Genomic DNA, 19,437 nt, shown 5'->3' on the forward strand with positions numbered 1-19,437 from the left:
GAACCCTGGAAGAACTCGACTCATGGAAACCAAGAATGGAACGGGTATCGGGGCCCAGAGTGAAGTGACGGGAGGAAGTGGCTGAGGTGTCAGATGGCACCAATGGAAAATCAGTGAGGACAGAGAAGATTCCATCGGCGAGGTGTTCCAGCCTCTTCAGTGGGTACACTGATGCCCCAGGCACAGAACCCTGAAGTGCAAAGGGCGGAGCTAGAGGTAAGGGCCCGGGCGAGCGAGGGAAGGAGGAAGGAGGAGCGGCAGCATCACGGCAAGGTGCAGGTTGGGCTTTAGTTATGGTGGGGAGGCTGGACCAGGCTTGGAGCCTGGTGTGATGGCGACAGACACTGGCAGGGACACACTGTGGACCTGCTCCTTAGAAAGGTCCAACTGTGTTGGGGCCGGGAGGTAGAGAGGCAGAATCTGCTCACATGCAAAGGAGGCTTGTGCTTCTCAGGAGGAGTAAGGAGGGCAAAGGTGGGTGGAGACCATGGAAACGCCAGGATTGGAGAGAGTGGTGCACTGCTTGGTGTCTAGGCTGGGAGGCCCTGGCCCATGGCAAGGGAGTGGGGGAGTTTGCAGATTTGGGCCAAATACGTGAAGGTTCCCCAGGGACAGATGGAGCTGAGTGGGGGGCGCGTAGGGGGAGCAGTCAGCCGCGTGGGGGCCCTGCGAATGCAGCTGGGCGGCGCGGGTCTGTTCTCTTCTGGGGAGAGAGACCAGTTCACTGCGCTCCGCGTCCCTCCCGGGCGGGCGTATTCCCGATGGAGTGCCTTGCCCCGAGGCCGCGGCAGAGGTTCCGTGGGATCTGCCCAGTGACTACGTTCAGGAGCCGCGCAGCAGGCAACGCTAGGGACTGCCATCACCCACCGAGCTTTCCGTGGCGAGAGCACAGCCAGGGCAAGGGAGGGCGCGGGACCAGGCGGTCTCGTTGTTGGTGGTTGTTGAGTCCCCTTGTGCCACTCAAAGAGGGAAGACAGAAGCGTCTCACCCTGGCTTCTCAGCTTTCTGCCCCTGCTGGGCCAGTTTTGTTTTCTTGAGCTGTCTACTTAACGGGGTGCAGAGGCGCAGCCTGGCCCTGCTGAGTGTTTGTTTTGGGGAGCCTTTCACAGCCACGCAGGCAACCTAGCGGGTCCCCCACCTGGCTCGGCGGCACTGTGAAGCCATCCCCGGCCCCCAGCCTGGAATCCTGTTCACTGGCAGCTGTAGCTCTTTGCTCTGGACTCTGCTAATCTGTCTTCTTCCTTTTAGTTTTTCTGTTCACTTTTAATTTCTCTCTGACAGTTTCATAGCAGTCCGTGCTCTGGGGCCTCAGCACCCCCCTCTTTACCTCCATTTCTCTCCTGTTCTTTGAAGCATGTAGATGGCCCCTGTCCCCCTGCCCAGAGTCTGGTGTCTCACTTGCACTGGCTCCAGCTCAGAGCTAAGAGCGTCTGGCCTTCTTCTTGCCTTGGGAGGGCATCTGCCTCCTGCTCAGTTTCGCTGTGCTGGGCCGTACATTTCCAGAACCCCTTTGTGGTTCATCCTCCCAGGAAAGGACCAACCAGGGCAGGCTGGCTTGCCCCACCCCCCGTGTCTGTCTCCCACCCTTCTGAAGTCCTCCCTAGGCCACGGGCTGCCCCGTCCATGCCAGCAGGCTGCATTTAAGGATTTCCACTGCATCTCAGTGTGAAATGTGAGGCAGAATTTTTCTATTCTTTTTTTCTGGAAAGCAAAATATATATAAACTATGGCACATGTGAGTGACAGGTCAAATTCAGAGACATACTGGAGGATGACTGTACTTGTGGATAGAAGGGGTGATTTTGGGGAGGGAGCCAGTCACTTTGCTAGAGGTGGGAGGAGTCAGTCCTTGGGTGCGGTCACTTTTCCTGCAGTCTTTCCCTTCCTTGTGGCCTGGAGCAGAGGCTGGACAGAATTGATTCACTCAGGTGTCAGAGGCCTGGGTTCCTACGGTACCGCAGGTTATAAGGACTGTGTGGCTTTGGGGGAGGAACGCACTACCACGGAAACCACTGTTGTGCACGACGGATGCCCTTGGTGCTGAGGTAGTGGAAGCTCAAAACTCTGAAAGATCAACCCCTGCCTGGTGCAGGGCCAGCTTCAAACCCACTTCCGGCTCTATGTGACGTATGGACATAGCACCCAGTAACCACGGCGCTGTTCATCACAGAAGAGGCTGGACATGTACCCCTCCAGGTGGGGCAGCCCCTGGTGACGGGGTCTTCCTGTGTAGTGACATAAATGCTATTTTATTAGTCTGCTTGAGATGCAACAAGATAGACAGCTCCGGGGCACAGGCAACAGGACTTCTTCCTGAAGCTCTGGGTTCTGACAGCTCTGCAGGCTGGCAGGCCGGGCCGACGCGCTGGCAGGGGGGGTCCCTCCGGAGGCCTTGCAGAGGAAGAGCCACTTGAGGCCTGCAGCTGGGCTCTTTTTCTCCTTGTCCTCACTCGGCTTTCCTTTTCCCCCATGCCTGGTGTCTTGTGTTCTTTCTGGAACACAAGTCTTACTGAGGTTAGAGCCCATCCATACACGGGAGCCCTCCACCACGGTGGATTCTAGAAACCCAGCCAGCTATGCGCTGCACTCACTGGATTCCAGAAACCCAACCAGCTGTGCACTGTGATTACATACACACCTGTAATCAAGTTTAATTTAAAAATTAGATATAGCAGAAGGTCGACAGCAGCAACTCCCTATAGCGTTTATTGATCTCGGCAGAGGATTATCCCCCTGCTTATTGAGAACACCCAGTTTTTGACTTACAGGAAGCATTTCATGGCTTCTCTTTGGCATAGCTGAACTGCCAGTGTCCTGTACTTTGGGGCCATGAGGAGGCAAAACACAGGTGACGTGGACGATGGTCCTGCAATCCTGTGATAGCCGATGTGGTGACAGAGAGGGTGACGAGTGCCTGAAGTCAGGCTGTATGTCCAGCCTGGAAGTGTTGGGCAGAGGGACGGTCCCTGTCCTGGGTGGGAGGGAGTGGGATGGCTTGGACTTTCATGGCTCTGCTCAGAATAGCACATGATTGAAAACTTAACCACTGACTTGTGGAATTTTCCATTTTGTGTTTTGGGACCTTGGTTGACACATAGGCGATGGAAACCTGGGGCAGTGAGGCCATATTTTGAAAACTAGGGCCTCATTGCCTCCCTGGTGTCTCCTTTGGGACCCTGCTGCAACTACAGTCTCATTCTGAGGTTGCCTGGGAACCAGACTCACAGAAACGGGGACGCATGACAGAGTCCTCACTGTGCTCCTTGCGAAGTCAAGAACATGGGGCTCAGGGCAGCCTGGTATGATGAAGAACGCTGGGCCTAAGCCAGGCGCGGACAATGTGCACTGCAGGACCCCACTTAGCACGGTACCCGAGGGACACAGGAAGCTGAGTGGTGGTTGCTGAGGGCACAGAGATTTGGCTTGAAACATGAAACATTTATCTAAATATAAAGAGATTTAATTGCTTGTCCTACGGACGCAAACCAGGGCTTGCACTTAGAGTGAGAAGAGTGGTCTCAAGGGCCAGTGCGGAGCGCGGCACCCCCTGACCTCTTGCCTTTCTCCTCTGCGTCCTGACATGGAGTGGGAGAGCCAAGGAGGCTGGAAAAGACTGTGCTGGGGCAGGTGGGATGCAGGCCGAGCGCTGGTGGGCTCTCTTGGGCTGGGCTGTGGGCGCCACCTTGCCCTGCCCCTCTGCCCTCAGCTGTGCCCAGCCCTGTGGCCAGGTCTCTGCCCCACCCTACTGGCCTCACTTAATTTGTGGCAAACAGCATCACTCCCTGACACTGGGACACCACACTCATCACTTCCAGCCTTGTCCCCAAAATGCTCCCTCCTTCTCCTTCTCCCCCATGCCCCGCAAAAGCTCCTGTGCTTTCCTGCTTGGCTCTTTGCACTTGGGAAACCACCCAGGACTGCTGATGGTGTCCCCGCCCCCCTGCCTCTGGACAGCTCTGGAGGCTGCATCTGGGAATGACTTTGGAATGTCACCCCCATGGCCCTTGCACAGAGGGTGGGTGGCCTGCAGGCCCGCCAGCCTGTTGGTTTCCCTGACTGGGAGGACCTCAGTGCTCAGAGAGAAGCCTTTAATGGGGGCCAGGGGAGTCGCGGTGCCAGTGCAAGGTGGTCTCTGCTGCCTCCAGGCCCGCCTTCAGACCACCTCCTGGTCCCACTGCTCTCTGTCTGTAGCCATGAGGCCTAAGGGCTCAGCTTCTGACCCCTCCTGTCCCCATTTGGCTCTATAGCTGGAATGCTGCACCCCTTCACCTCCTTCACCCTCATCTCCCACCACCTCAGCACCCTCAGGAAACGATTCTTAGTCTGTCTCTCACCCAGCCTCGCTCTCGGAACTCTCAGTTTCCAAGGATTTCCCACCGTCTTCAGCAAGACCCCAGGGCCCAGACTTCTGTGGAACCTTCTCCAGCTCTTCCCTGTCTCTCCACTGGACACCTTCTTCCTGTTTCTCTGAGAACACAGGGCTCACAGTCTGGAGCTGTCTCACCGCTCAGACGCCTGCTGCAGGAATTCGCCAAGAAGCCCACACACGTACTATCATCTCTCCATAGAGCACAAGCGGGTGCCTCCCTTCCAGCCTCTCCTTCCCTTTCATCTCTGTTGGGGTGAGGCCCTGCATTTGCTCTGTGCACTCACTGTCCTCACTTCTCCCATTCTTTCTCAAATCTAGCTCAGACACGCCCCACCATTCGCTTCTCAAGCGGGGATGCCGCTTGACCTGGAGATTCATTTCCATGGCTCATGCTGCCAGGACAGCTCGAAGGGCAGGGCACAGTGGAGCATTCCTATTTAACTATTTCCCTCTCAGCTACCGGACTCTGCTCCCACGCTTGGGCTTCTTCTGGTCTCTTCAGTTTCCATTGCAAGCTCTTGTCTTCTCCTCAGCTTCTTAATGTGCAAAGGCCCCAGGCTCATTTCTGTTCGTGTCTATACCTTGGTGATCTCCTCTAGTTTAGTTACTTGAAGCCACTACCCTGCTGAGGCCTAAGCTTATATTTCTGACCGGGGCCCCTCCCCCAGCGACTCCACCTTGCCATCCAGATGGGTAATGGACATCTCAGAATTAATTGTTGACAGGGGAGCATCTTTTCTAACCTCTCCTGCTTGCGGCTGTTAGCTCAGCCTGAAAACGTGGGCTTTTCATTTTCTCCTTTCCTTGCCTCACATCCAAATCTAATCCAGCGGCAAATGCAGCCGGCTCTATCTTCAAGTTATATACAGAATGTGCCCATTTACGGCCCCACCACGATCCAGTCTGCCATTTACATGTCCACGGCAGTGCCCAGCTGTCTCATGAGCCCCTGCTTGCATTTGGGACATGCACCTCACTCGGTCAGGCAGTGTAACATGCCTAAGACTTGAGGCATTCTTCCAATCATTACAGGAGCTCACCTCAACTGGAGCAAAAGGTAGCAAAGCTCTTCAAACAGCCACTGAAGCCCCCGCCGCACCCCTGACACCATCTGGCATGGCCCGACTTCTCGATTCTTTGCTCTCTGCTCATCTGAACTGGAAACTTGCCTGCATCTGGCACCCTCCAGGGACTGGGCAGCCAGGCCTTGACACAGGGTATTTCCTCTGCCTGAAGCCCCTGGGCCTGGCTCCCAATCAGACTTGGAGAATGCATGAATAGATGGATAGAAGGACCCATAGGTGCATAGCTGGAGGGATGGACAGATGGGTGGACACACGGCTTGATGGACTGGTGCATGTGTGGATGGATGGACAGATGGACGGATGGATGGATGGATGGATGGATGGATGGATGGATGGAAGAGTGGGTAGGTAGATGGATGGAAGGGTTGATGGAGGGATGGATAGGTGGACAGACAGATGTGTGAAGGGTGGCACAAGAGGAAAAACTTCCTGGGTCTGGGAACTTAGGATAAGGGAAAGGTATAAAAGTAACAAACCTGGGCAGTTCCCAAGGAAGTCATTTAAGTCAAACCCTGAAAGCTCAATAGGAGTTAAGTAGGCTGGGGAAGCAGAAAGCACAGCTCCTGTTCCTGTAAGCCGTCGTCCTTCACCCCAACACTCTTCAGAGAATTCTGTGGCTCTTCTTGACTTCCCACGGCCTTGCTCTGCCCTCAGGGAGCCGTGTCTGGGGGCGCAAGGGGCCCACCCCATCCTCTTCGTGACTCTGGAGCTGGGCTGGGAAGCATCAGTCTGTCTCACCACTTCCGAGCAGCCAAGCTGGTCAAGCTTGGTTCGTGCTCCTGCCATCCTTTCTCAGTCCCTGTGTCCTGCCACTGCACTCTTGAGTCTCTGAAGTCACTGTGGATCAGGGCACTGGCCACTGCTTGTATGGCTAGCAGGAGCTTCTTTTGTCTTCTTACCTTAGTATCAGCATTGTTGCTTTAGGTGGCCATTTGTATCTGTCATCCGCACATCTGTGGATGGAATCAAAATGGTCAGAAAAAATTTATCTATACTGAACATGCACAGACTTTGCTTGTTGTTATTTTCTAAAAATTATAGTGTAATAACTGTGCACATTGCATAGGCATTGCAAGTACTTTAGAGATAATTTAAAACATGCAAGAGGATGTGCGTGGTTTATATGCATTACAATTTATATACAGGATGTAAGAACCCACAGGTGCTGTAGGGTGCTGGGGGACAGCTGGCAGCCACTGTCCTCGCACACTGCCCTTGAACAGCTCTTCCCACCCCTGGCTTCTGTCTCCCTGCTCTCTCCCGCCTTGCCGCTTACCACAGTGGCTCTTATGGTCTAGATCTCAAATGTCCCCAACATGCTCACATATTCAGACTTTGGGCTTTCAAGGTGACTGGATCAGGGGGCAGCTATGCTGGCTAGCAGCTGTGTTCATGGGAGAGCTCAGAGGTGAACTGCTAGTAGGAGGCGGGGTGTTGTTGAAGGTGGCCCCCTGGGGCTCAGCACCCTCCCCGGCTCCTCCCTTCTCTCTCTTTCCTGGCTGCCATGGCATGAGCCGCTCTCCTCCTGCAGACCCTTCCGCTAGGCCCTTCCTGCCTTGGAGCTAGCCTACTACACACCGATGTCCTAAAACCATGCGCCAAAACGAAAGCTCCTTGTAAGCTGTGGATGGAGGATGTTTTGTCTCCGTGAGGAGAAGGTGACTGAAACGCTCAACATTTTGATTTTCTCTCCTTTGTGCCCTTTCTCCTCTGTGTTTTAGAAGTCTGTGATTCTCAGTCAGGCACCATCCTTCTCTTCTTACTGTTTCCACTCTCCTCTTTCTGCCTGAAGGGACCTCAGCCACCCTTGTGACTTTCACTACAATTCATATCCTGAAAAACCCTGTGCCTGTGAGCCTATAATTGAGCTGGATTTTATTTCTAGGATCTTGATGTAAAGACAACATTTCAAAATCAGCATATCTAAGATCAGACCGGCCAGGCTTTACCCTTCTCACAGATCCTCCTCCTCTGCTCCCTGGGAGAGCCCCGCCACGTCCCTCGCTCCAGAGCTGCTTGACTTCTGCTCTTGGTCTTCTGAAATGAAATAACTTAACAAACCCAGTGAACTTCATTTGTAAGTGTGAACATACAATTTCTCCTTCCTTCTTCATGCTAGCGTCAAGGCCCCTGATTCTAGCCCTTCCTTCTTGGAGAGGCCATTATGGGAGGTCCCCACTTGACACTCCAGCTGCATGCTGGCAGCTCCTGATTGTCCACGCTCTGTGTGACCCAAGGGCGGGGGCCTTCACCTGGCCCTTGTGTTCCTTCAGGAGCGAGTTTGCCTTTCATTTCCCTGTGGGGCCAGGTGAAGACTTTCCTGCAGTGTTCCACATGCTCATCCCTTTTCTCTATGCAACTCCTTCCTTCCAAGCACAATTCCTGAGATCACTATTATCCTTCAAATATTCTGTGTTTTTCCAGAGGGAAACTAACACCACTGTGTATATGATGGCTTATCTTATGTATTTGAGATGAAAGTAAAATGGAGGACGAGCCAAATAGCTCAGCGGATTAAAGTACCTACAAGCGAGTGCAGGGGCTGGGGGTTTGATCCCCAGGCCTGCCATGCTGGCTCTGCTCCTGGGGTACACTGAGATGGCAATTGAGACTGGGTGTCGAGGAACACACCTGTAATCCCAGCACTTGGGAGGCTGTAAACAGGTGGGTCACTATGAGTCTGATCTAATAGTGAGAACCTGAACACCCTGTAGACCCCTCCCTAAAAAAAAAAAAAAAAAAAAAAAAAAAAAAAAAAGGAAAATGGAAAAGTGAAACCTCATTTATACAGTTCTCTTAGCTTTAGATAATCTTCCTTTAAAGGATGGTCAGCCCTCCTTGGAGACAGCAGCGGGTGCTCAAGGGTCCTGCTGCTCCTGCAAGGCTTGGTTCCCAACCTCCCACCTCCTGAAGACTGCTCTTTTCACTTCTCTCTAAAGACCCTTGGGATCTGTGACACTGGTCATGCAATCTCAACAGAGTCGTCATACTTTTATTCTTCTAAAAAGAACAGTTTCACTCATCTAATTTTTAAATATTGTTATACAAAAAACTTTATGAGTTATTTTTCCGCTTTCCTTGGGCTACTCAATTCATCCGACAGGCCATTTCTACTTAGGCTTTCTTCTTGGTGCGTGAGTTATGTCATTGCCTCTCTCAGGATTGCATCAGCGCCTTGTTATTTCAACATGCTCTGCATTCAACAAGCCTTAGAAAATGCTGACTTGGTTAACTCAGAGGCCTGCTGCTATTTCTGGAAAAAGCGACCTTGTGCTTTGAAAAGCGTTTCTGGGGTCATCTGTCCCAGGGGTCATGGTCCTTATGCTTCTTGAAGCACATGTTTCGAGACACTGTGTCTGTCTCTGCAGATGCTGGCCGCGCATCCGTCCTGGCGTGCGAAGTCCTGGCGGGCAGGGAGCACACTCGTGAGCTGCTGCCAAGTCTGTGACCTACTCAGGGTCTGAGGGCGTCACTTGCCAACGTAAGGCAACAAGGTGGAGTGACAGAATTCTGCTCTGCTAACGTGTTTGACTGGCCCCTAACATCCTTCCTACCTGCTCCAGAGTCACTCCCCTAGAGACGGATGAGAAATGGTGGGCAAGCCCAGAGACCAGATGGGTGCTCTCAGCTAGGAGCAGGGGCTGGCATCTGCACTTCATTGGCTGTGATCCTGTGTCCACATTTATCTGTCCGTTTCCCACGCAAAACACCTTAATCTTGGGGCTGTTTTTAGCACCCAATGGGCTGATATCTGAGCATGACTTTGAGCCTGTCACGTGGAAAGATCTCAATAACTAGCAGCTGCTGTGGTCTGAACCACAGTTGTCCCTTCCAGATGTAAGGTCCTCCCACCCCCACTCCAAATTACATTCAGAAGATGTTGTGGGGCTGTATTTGGGCCTGAGGAAGTAGGGAGTGTCTTGAGTTCAGGAGCTGCTTGAATCATAGAAAAAAAGCTAGTGTTTGGATCTCAGTTGAATGCCCACACAGGCAGCTTAAGAGACGATATCTTTGGTCTTTGCAAGATGCCTGATTGGCTACAATTCATTTCCACTTTTCCTGGAAGATGTGTGCCCTGGCTGTGATTATCTAAGAATTTTCAAAAAGAAAATTATGCATGTTTGTCCAAGAGGGGCTCAGAACTGAAGTTCTTCACAGGCGAGGAGGAAGCCGGGAGGGCTGCAAGCTGTTCAGAGGTACAGGGAATCATCCCTAAGGGAAACGTAGGGCTTCACAGCCAGAGGACAGCCTGCCTGTTGTTAATCCCGACCATTCTCTGGAGTTTAATTTTCCCTGCATTAATGAAATTTTAGATTTTTCACTCTTCTCTCTCTCTTTCTTTCTGCAAGGATTTTTAAAGTCAAATAGCTTGGGGGATAGAGTGCCGGAGAAACAAGGGACAGTCACACTACTTTATTATAAGCAGTGTCAAAGATCTTCCAATTTCCTTTAATAGAAAATGCTCAGCGTGTTGAGGTTCACTTTGGAAACTGTTTTCAAAGTCCTATGTCTTGTCAGTCCCGTTATGCACTGCTAAACGCCTGTCCACACTTCACAGGCTTCCTGAGGAAGCCACAGTTCCAAGTCCCCAGCCCCTAGAAAGCCTGCCTCCGGGATGAGGTGATTTTCAAATGGACGCCCTCGAAAGCTCTGCACTGCCACCTCCCGTGCTTGTGGTCCCAGGTGAGCATCAGCCGACACAGGTCGCCCATTGATCCCTCACTGACGCTCTCCAGCTGTCCTGCCTCGCGCACACGCGGGGGTCAGGTGATAGACGAGAGGCAGAAACAGCCTTTCCGTACATCCCCGGCAGCATTCTGTGAGTAGCTTCCTGATGCTTCGGGCCTAATGGCCTCTCAGGCTGCGCGGAAGCGCAGCTGCCTCACTGTACATGAATGAGAGGCCATTGTCAGTGAGGACTGGTGCCATCTCATGACAGAGGGGCAGTCTGCGGCTGCAGCCGAGGACTGGAAGTGCACCTGCCGGCACAGTGGACAGCCACAAAAGGGAGTCTTCCTCCAAGGGCCGTCGCGAAGGCCTTGGAAAATGAATGTGGATTCTTGCCTTGAGATAAAAATTAGATAACACATGTTTCCATTAAAGAATTCTTTTTTGGGCTGGGAGGATAGGTCAGAGGTGGAGTCCTATCCTGGCTGCAGTTCTACACACACACACACACACGCGCGCGCGCGCGTGCGCGCACACACGCGCACTTACTCCAACATGTATCATTATTATGGACCCTCACCCATCGCGCCACATCCCTTGAAGCATGTGTCAAGGCAGCTTTTTACGTAGGTTCTGCAACTGTGAGACCCACCCAAGGACATTTAAAGATTCTACCTGACCCGCGTCTCATCCTCACTGCCCACCTGGCACGGCTGTCGTGGAGCCTGCCCAAGCTTGCTGAGTGCAGAATCATGTTGTGGTGAGGACAGCGCTTCGCTTCCTTTCCCGGCCCTGGGATCCCTCCTTGGCGGTCACCCCAAGGCACCCCAAGGTCTTCCGTGTCTCTCTCTTCATTGTCCCGGGGGCTGCGACTTCTCCCTGATCTTTGGGAACAGTTAAGTCCAGTGTGTCCCTTTCCCTTTTGCAAAGCTTAGGCCTGTCCTTCAGGTCACCGCCTCCTCCTCCACAAATCCGTCTCCTCTCCCTGTCCACATGACCTCTCCTAAGAAACAAATGGACGCCCTAATGCTGCACCTGTTCTGACTGCAGGACCAGCAACTGCTTCATTATCTTATTTTCCAAACACCATTTCTTCTTCAGCGTCCACACCCACAGCATTCTTAGAGTCCAAATCTTTCAGAATTTTCTTTAGGTTTCTTATTTTTCTTTTCAAATCTCAACCCCAAAAGATAGCTGACTTACGGTGTGGTAAAGTTATTCAGCCTCTTTATCTGCTCTAAGGTAAGAACCAGCCACCTCCAGGGCCTGAACCCACAGGTTGGCTCTCTGAGTCCGTCATTGTCAGAAGCAATGCAGCGTGCGGTCCCTGTTACATGAGCGCAACCCAGGCATTGCCCAGCTGAGAGGCCCTGAGCCCGAGACCTGGAACCCCCGCAGGCCTTCCTTGATATTTATTTTGATCCTATAAATATTAGCTGATTTGTAAGCCTTGCTCTGGGCAGTCACAGTTTGCTCACAGAGGGACTGTCTAGCTCTGAGCATCCTGCAGTCAGCAATTAGAAGTCACTGTGGCAGTAGAAAACCACAGCTGCGTGCTGCAGCCCGCACGCAAACAACCGGAGAACGGTAGGGGAAATGTGTGGTGGAGGCGTGGGAACTCCTTGGGAATCACGGGGAAGACACATCGTGTGCAGGGGAAAGGTTGTTGGAGCGCAAAATGGCACACGAATTGCCTCCAGCCCTCCCCTCAACTTTAAGAGCAGTGGGGTAAAGTGGCTAAAGCCAACCAGCAATTTTATCAAACTACAGGTAGAAACCCTAAGAATCTGATTAAAATCTGAACTTGTTTTGCTTTAAGAAATTTGATATATCAAAAGGCCTTATTCAATGACAGCCTCGCCCCCAGCTCGTCCCTTTGTCAGGGACAGAGGCAGCTCAAGCTGACCATTGAGTCCAGGTCTGGCCTGCATGTGGACAGAGCCTTGTCTTTTCAATGGGGCCAGAGGCTCAGGGCACTGCTGGCGCCGTGCACCTGTGAAAGGTGTCCTCCTGTGTCCTTTCTGTTCTAAAGAGGGCACTGCATGGGCCTCTCCCCCAGTGCTGCCAGCCCCGCTTCCTGAGCACCCCAGCCTTTGTGTGCTGGGCTTTTGCAACAGCTCCTAGAGAAGAAACAGGATGAAGAGGGTGTCTGCCTCCAAACTGGAACCCCCAGGGGGCTCCACACTTCACTGTCTAGTCTCTGGGAGGGGAGCAGCTGCAGCAATGAAGGCCCTGGCAGACCCACTTGTGGCCTTGTCGTGAACCTGCTGACACAGGCAAGTCTGGAGGGGAAGTCACCGTGGGTGGAGCCCGCACTCAGGAGCCCGGCTGCTGCTGTCCTTGCAAGTCAGAGGGGTGGGCCCCCAGAGGATGTCGGCTCTCAGGTGTCTCTGGCCTGGCAGTTTCCTGGGAACAGTGTGCATTCTTTATGTTTACTAACTAGATTTGAAAGGTCCCCTCCTGAGAACAGAAGCAGGGGACAGAGAGGTGGAGGATGGGGTTCCTGTCCAGGAGAAGGCAAGCCTGAACCACAGTTGTCAGACAGACACCGTTAGCCAGGCTGAGAGGTCGGCAGCCCGGGTGAGGTCTCCAGCTGGGAGGGTTTCACCAGGGCTCCCTTGCTCTGCATTTTCTGTCTCTGTTCCCTCCACCAGGCCACACAGGCATCTTCTCAGGCCTTTGGAAAGCCTTGTTGTGTGGGTCTGGAACAAGCGGGTGGGCTCTCAGGACGTGCCATGGAGTGCTTTGTTCGTGGATTCTGTATTTGAAGTTTGCAAATTTCTTTTTTTTTTTTAAAAAAAAAATTTTATTTATTTATTTATGTGTGTGTGTGGCCAGCTCAGCCCACCAGGGGGCGGGGCTGGCTGGCATGTGGTGCTGGGGATTGAACCGTGGCCCCTCTGCTCCGCCAAGCTTGTTTTAAGTAGGTGCCCTAGACCACTGAGCCATCTCACCAGCCCTGAAAATTTCTTATATCAAACAATAAATGGGCTTTTGGGGTCCTGCGTGGATGTACCTAGAGATATAAACACTTGGATTGTCCCCAGCTGAGGTTAGAGAAGTTGCACTGCGTTTCTCTCTGGTCTATTCCATGAACAAGGTCTTTCCAGAGGTAGGCAGGGCAGCCTGAAATTTCATGCACACGTCTCATGTGTTCAGCCCCAAGTACAGTGCTGAAGAGCTGTGTAGCATTTCAAAGCCCGGAAGGCTGCGCCGGCTGTCCAGAGAAAGCATTTGAAGCCCGCCTCCCAGGGCCACAAGCAGCGGTGCTCTGGGCCGCAAGTTCAGTGTGAGTGAGTACAACATGTGGACTAAATAAAGTGTATTTAAGGAGAAACACGCATACAACAAGGCCATACATCAATCTGTTGGTGCAGGTGCTGCGACCAGAGGCTCAGGACCCCAATCTAACACCTCTCCCAGGAGCAAGAGAATACGACTCCTGGGGACAAGATCCAAGAGCCGGCCGGATGGTCGGGGAAGAGCTTTCTGAATCTGTGTTGCCCACACTGATCGGCATCCCTGGGTTAGGGAGGTGCTAATGTGCTGCAGAGAGTGTGCCGTGGGGCTTTGTTCCTACAGACAGACAGCGAGAGAGCACGTGTGTTGAAGGTAGAAAGGAAGTGCGCTCTGCCGCGGGAGAGCCGGGCAGGAGAAAGGTTCACAACGACCTCGAGGACGAGGGAGGTCCTTGAGGGCCTTTTGGTCCAAATTCCCGGGTTACCTCCCACTCATGCGAGTAAGGCACTGGGCTCAGCACCCTGTCAGACACCCATGTGTACCAGCTGTGTGTGAACTGTCCAATTGAAGAACGCACTTGGGCTTTTGCTGTGTGTAAGTGGAGGAACAGGTATGGTGTCTTTTGATTGGCTGTGCCCACATGCAAATGAAAGACTGCAAAGAACATCTTCGGACTGGTTCTCTGAACAGTGCCAGATTTAAATGAAGCATCTGGGATAGCGCCTTTCTGATTGGTTCTAGGTACAATGATGATGGTGTCTCGGTGTGACAAATGTGTGCTGAACCTGCCCTGCTGGCCTTCTGCACGAAACCTCAGACTCCACTACCCGGGACCATGTAGGCCACATGTAGACCAGGAACACAAACCATCCTGCAGCCTCAGAGCCAGGCACACTGGGTCAGTGGGAACTGCAGTGTTGCCAGAGAGCTTGGCTCCTGACGGCCCCTCCCGCAGGAGAGCTCAGGCTGCTTTCGCCTCCATTCATGGGGCAGAGCCACCTCTCCAGATGAGACACCCTGGCCATTGGAGGATGAGGAGGAGGTGCAGGAGGAAGAGGAGGAGGAGCAGGAGAAGGAGGATGAGGAGGAGCAGAAGGAGGAGGAAGAGGAGGATGAGGAGCAGGAGGAGAAGGATGAGGCTGAGGAGCAGAAGGAGGAGGAGCAGGAGGAAGAGGAGGAGGAGCAGGAGGAAGAGGAGGAGGAGCAGGAGGAAGAGGAGGAGCAGGGGGAAGAGGAGGAGTAGAAGGAAGAGGAGGAGAAGGAGCACGAGGAGGAGGAGCAGGAGGAGAAGGATGAGGAGGAGGAGCAGGAGGAGAAGGATGAGGATGAGGAGCAGGATGAGGAGGAGGAGCAGGAGGAAGAGGAGGAACAGGAGGAGGACGAGGAGGGCAGCCCCACAGGACAGCGCAGCCCAACACTGCCTCCCTTCCAGGGCCCTGAGGGAAGGGTGTGAAGGCAGTGGAGGGGCTGGCAGCCACTCACTGTTCTGCAGCCTTCCTCCTCCTCCTTGGGACAGATGCCGACCTCTCTGCACAGTGAGCAGCCAAGAGGAGTTGGGAAGTGTTAGAAGGTACCTATGGCGTGTAGTACAAAATATGGTGAATGCTTCCATGACAAATAAAGAGAATTCATGGTAGTAAAATACACATTGCTGTGCATCCCCCTCAGATGCTTCCCCTGGCCTCAAATGCACAGCTCCCCTCTTCTTGCCATGCTCTGGAGGAGTTCTGAAGTCCTCTTTAGTGAGTGTCTTTATGCGGTGAGAAAAAGTACAGTGAATACTGTGGCCAAGTGCCACCCAGGGGAAGGCACCTGCCATATTCCCCAGCTCTGGCACCAGGTGACTTCTGGCTGTGTGCCAAAGTCAACATGATCATGCAAGGTAAATGTCTGTAATCAACTCAGGGCAGCTATGCAGCTACAAGAGCACACCTACAGACCCTCTCGAAAGAGGGATTCAGAGCTGCTTCCGAGTGGCAGGAACGACGGGATAAGTGTGTTTGAAGCAAGGGAGGGAATTTGGAGGGAGATATGCCAATGTGTCTCTACTGCAGTATACTAAAATGTATATATTTAGACATTCTCTGTAATTTTTGAACACACTGCCTAGCCCTGTTCCTCTTCTGTTACTGATGAGATTGGTTGGAGTCTAACAGACCAGCAGGACTTTTTTGCGGGGGTGGGATGATGGCTCTGAGGTTCTGACCCCTGGTATCTCTCCCTCTGCCTCTCCCCAACCCTCTCTCTTCTTACATGACAGATGCAGGCTTTCCTTGTGCCGGTGATCAGGAGGTTACAAACGCAAGGGCTTTCAGCTCCAAAGCGCTGTTGAGGGAGGGACGTAGGGGTTCTGCTTTTCTCTCCAGTCCTGTGCCCTTAAAGTTGATAGTGTGATTAGCTCAGGAGCAGATCTTGCATAGGTGTCCCATAGCTGGACCCCGATGAGCTCCAGCACCTTCCCTGCTGGAGATGGAGGAGGGATGATGCAGGAACCATGGTTAGGAGGTGACCGAGAGCTCTCCAAGGAGCCCAAGGGTGCAGGGCAGATGCAAGCCACTGACGACTGGACTCACAGAGAGTCTGAAATCAGAGGACACAGGGAAGCTTCACATCTCCCGAGTTCCTCTTTCTGTTCTTCCAGTGGCTTCTGGTGCAGTAGCCCACAGACAGCTGAGCAGCAGGACTACGCCGAGAAGGAGACACGCAGCTTGGGGGCAGCTTGCCCATGCCACGACAGGTGGGTGGGAGGTAGGGCTTCCTCCCAAGGAAGGACTGGGGAGGGCCGGCACCCGGGCGGGGCTCTCGGTCTCAGGGAGAGCAGCTGGGAGCTGCAGCCCCTTGTGCAGCGCTGCTGTCCTCTGTGAGCTCTGTAGTGGTGGCAGAGGCCATGTGGAGCTCCTCGTGTCGGGAGGGATCCTGGCGAGGCTGGGTCCACTCGGTGACCCGCTCCTGGTTCTGAGCAGAGCTGCCTGGGGCAGGTGGACTGAATTCACGGGAGAGTTCTTCCCTGACACTCCTTAGGGTGTGTCAGGGGGATTATCATTTCTTCTTTACATTTTTCATGTCCATAAATATGACGTTCATATGAGAGTCTATGGATATTATTATGTTACATGTTATATAATATATAGTAGGTTATGTATAACTTTTATATTTATTCTACTTTAAAAACACTGTATATTTCATTTCATATTCAGAAAAAAAACACATTTAATTTAGAAAGATATTACAACACCTGAGATCTGGCAAAAAAAAAAAAAAAGTGTTAGCGTGAAGTTCTGCAACACTTCATGGACAATAGAAATTTAAAATTCATGGGCTAAAGTTTTCTTTTAGAAAGAGAAGAAAAAACCCAAAATAATGATACAAAATTTCAAAATAAGTTAGAAATTAACAAAGGTTATTATATACCATATTGTTATCTTTAAAGTAGTTGCTCAAATTACAAGATATAGGCTTATAAAATTTATCAAACAATATAAAAGCAAAATTCTCCTTTCAGTGAGTCAACAGAACTTAGTAGTAGAACGATCTTATCTATTTGTGTATATAAATTATATGTATATTTCCGTTCTTTTCTCTTTTCCCTCATCCCAGTTGTTCTTTCCTTTTGAGCAATTTCTTATTTGCCCTTTCACTTTCTTACACCAGGGAGGCAATGTTTACACATTGGGGCATAGCATGGGAGTCTGGCTTATTTCACTTATGAGTACGGTTCTAGTTGCATCCATTTACCTCTAAAAGCCTTGGGTTTATCCACCCTTATAGCTGAGTAATACTCCATTGTATAAAACTATCATATCTTTTTAACCCCTTCCTTGGTTGATGGACGTTTGGGTTTTCTCCAAGATTTAGCTATTAGAATAGTGCAGCTATAAATGTGAGCACATATGTATCATTGTGGTCTGATGTCTTCAATTCTGGGAAAATACCCAGAAGGGGAACAGTTGGGTTGAATGAAACCTATAATCCTAGCTTTTTAATGAAACTCCACACGGATGTCCGCAATAGATTAACAGTCCACACTCCCACTAGCAGTGGAGAAGGGCTCCCTTTTCCCCACAGCCCTCCAGCATTTGCTATTGGCTGACTTCTTGATGATAGCCCTTCTTTCTGGGATGAGATGGAATCTCAGTGTTGTTTTAATTTGTGTTTCTTGAATGACTAATAATATTCAACATTTGTACAAATATTTATTTGTAATTTGTTACTTCTTCATCCGAGAAGCATGTATTCATCTCAGATGCCCATTTTTGGATTAAGTCCTTTCAATTTGGGGAACCTGATTTTTTTTTTTTTTTTTAGTTCTTTGTATGTTTTAGATAGAAGTTCTTCGTCTGAGTGACAGTTTGTTAATTTTTTCCCCCAGTTTGTGGGTTTTCTTTTTGTTCTGTTGGTGATTTCTTTTGAAGTACAAAATCTTTTTAAAAAATGAGACCCTAGTTGTTGATTCTTTAAAGTACTTCCCATGCAGTTTGGTTTTTGTTCGTAAACTCTCTGCCTATCCCTACATCTTCAATATTTCTACCTACTTTCTCTTCTAGGAGATTTAGTGTTTCTCTTTTAATGTTGAGATCTTTGATTCATTTTGACTTCAGTATATGGGTTAGACATGGGTCTAATTTTAGTTTTCAGCATGTGGAAAGCCTGTTTCTCCAGTACCACTTATTAAAGAGGCTCTCTTCCAGTAAACATGTTTGGACGCTTTGTCAAAGATAAGGTGGCCAAGTGTATTTGTAGTTGTTTCTGCACCTTTTAGTCTGTTTCAGTGATCCTCAGGTCTGTTTTTCTTTTCTTTCTTTCTTTCTTTCTTTCTTTCTTTCTTTCTTTCTTTCTTTCTTTCTTTCTTTTTCTTCTTCTTCTTCTTCTTCTTCTTCTTCTTCTTCTTGCTAGTATCATGCTGATTTTATCACAATAGCTTTGTAATATAGTTTTAAGTCAGGGATTGTGATGCCTTCTACCTTGCTTTTGTTTAATGGGATAGTTTTTGAGGAGAGATGAGTGTTGGTCTACACACGGGTGTAGTGACATGAAATCAAATTAAGTGTAATTCTCCAGTGTGGGAATCATGTAGTCTCATTTGACTTTCAGTTGACCTTCAGCTGTCTAGTTCAGACTCCCTTCCCCTGAAGTTGCTGAGCAAACTGAATACCTGTCAGTTCCATCAAGATAGATGCAGAGAGCAATTTAGTCCTATGTCAGTTTTCTTTGAAAGTGTCCCTTTCTATGTATTGGGCTGCCCCACTGCCTGCCCTTTAGGAAGAGGTCCTGAGCTTGGGCTCTTATTAGTAGCTTTAATTGGGGAGCAAACTCTTCTCTGTATCCTGTGAGGAAGAATTTTTTTCTGTATGTCTCTTTGAGGCACCTTCTGTGTGCTGGAAGCTTGGACTCCACAGAGTCCTCAAAAAACATGTTGGGAAATCTTTTGGAAAGTTTCCATCAGTGCACTCTTTCCAGAGGACCAGCGAGTTAAAGCCAGAGGTCACTGTGTGATTTCCAGGACTCCCTTCCCCTGAAGTTGCTGAACAAACTGGATTGTCTGTTGGGACAGCAGTTGGAGTCGGTCTTGTGCAGTGGGAGTATGCACATTAATGCCCCTGACTCTGACCACAAGTCCAGATCTCCATGAGGCCTGTGACGTCACTGCGAGGTAGCGTCATGGGTCCTCACAGTGACCTCGCGCAGCGGTCTTGCCTTCCCGAAGTGCCTTCTGCCCTCTTTTTGCTTTTCCTCTTCTTCTTCTTCCTTCTTTTCTTTTTCCCCCTCCTCTTCTTTTTCTGTTTCCTGCTTTCACACACACACACACACACACACACACACACACACACACACACACACTCTCACACACACATGGCCACCCAAGAATGTATACATCAGGAAAAGGAAAATTTGCATAAATATTTTAATAATAAATTTATTGAGATATCATGGAACTAACACAAGTTACATCTGATTCTCTGCAAGTAGAGAAGGCGCTGAAAGTGTTGGCCACGAGTTTCCAGATACTTGTTAGTGTGTCAGGCTGCTGGGGTGTGCGTATGTGGCAGAATATACAGAATATATATATATATATAT

General features: G+C 50.7%; 1 protein-coding gene across 2 annotated transcripts in view; it reads left to right on the plus strand.

Annotated features, from left to right (window-relative positions):
- The first annotated feature begins 144 nt into the window (after positions 1–144).
- Il1rl1 (interleukin 1 receptor like 1) overlaps positions 145–19,437 on the plus strand; it is an 85,306-nt gene continuing 66,013 nt past the window's right edge. Inside the window, exon 1 of one of the 2 annotated variants that reach the window (XM_023717534.1) lies at positions 145–216. The gene's annotated coding sequence lies outside the window, so the exon portion shown is untranslated. Of the gene's footprint in view, positions 217–408; positions 475–19,437 lie in introns of those variants that run through there. The other variant, XM_023717535.1, reaches the window with a different exon arrangement.

Source organism: Octodon degus, unplaced genomic scaffold (genome assembly GCF_000260255.1).
Source record: "Octodon degus isolate 3935 unplaced genomic scaffold, OctDeg1.0 scaffold00052, whole genome shotgun sequence".
NCBI lineage: Eukaryota > Metazoa > Chordata > Mammalia > Rodentia > Octodontidae > Octodon > Octodon degus.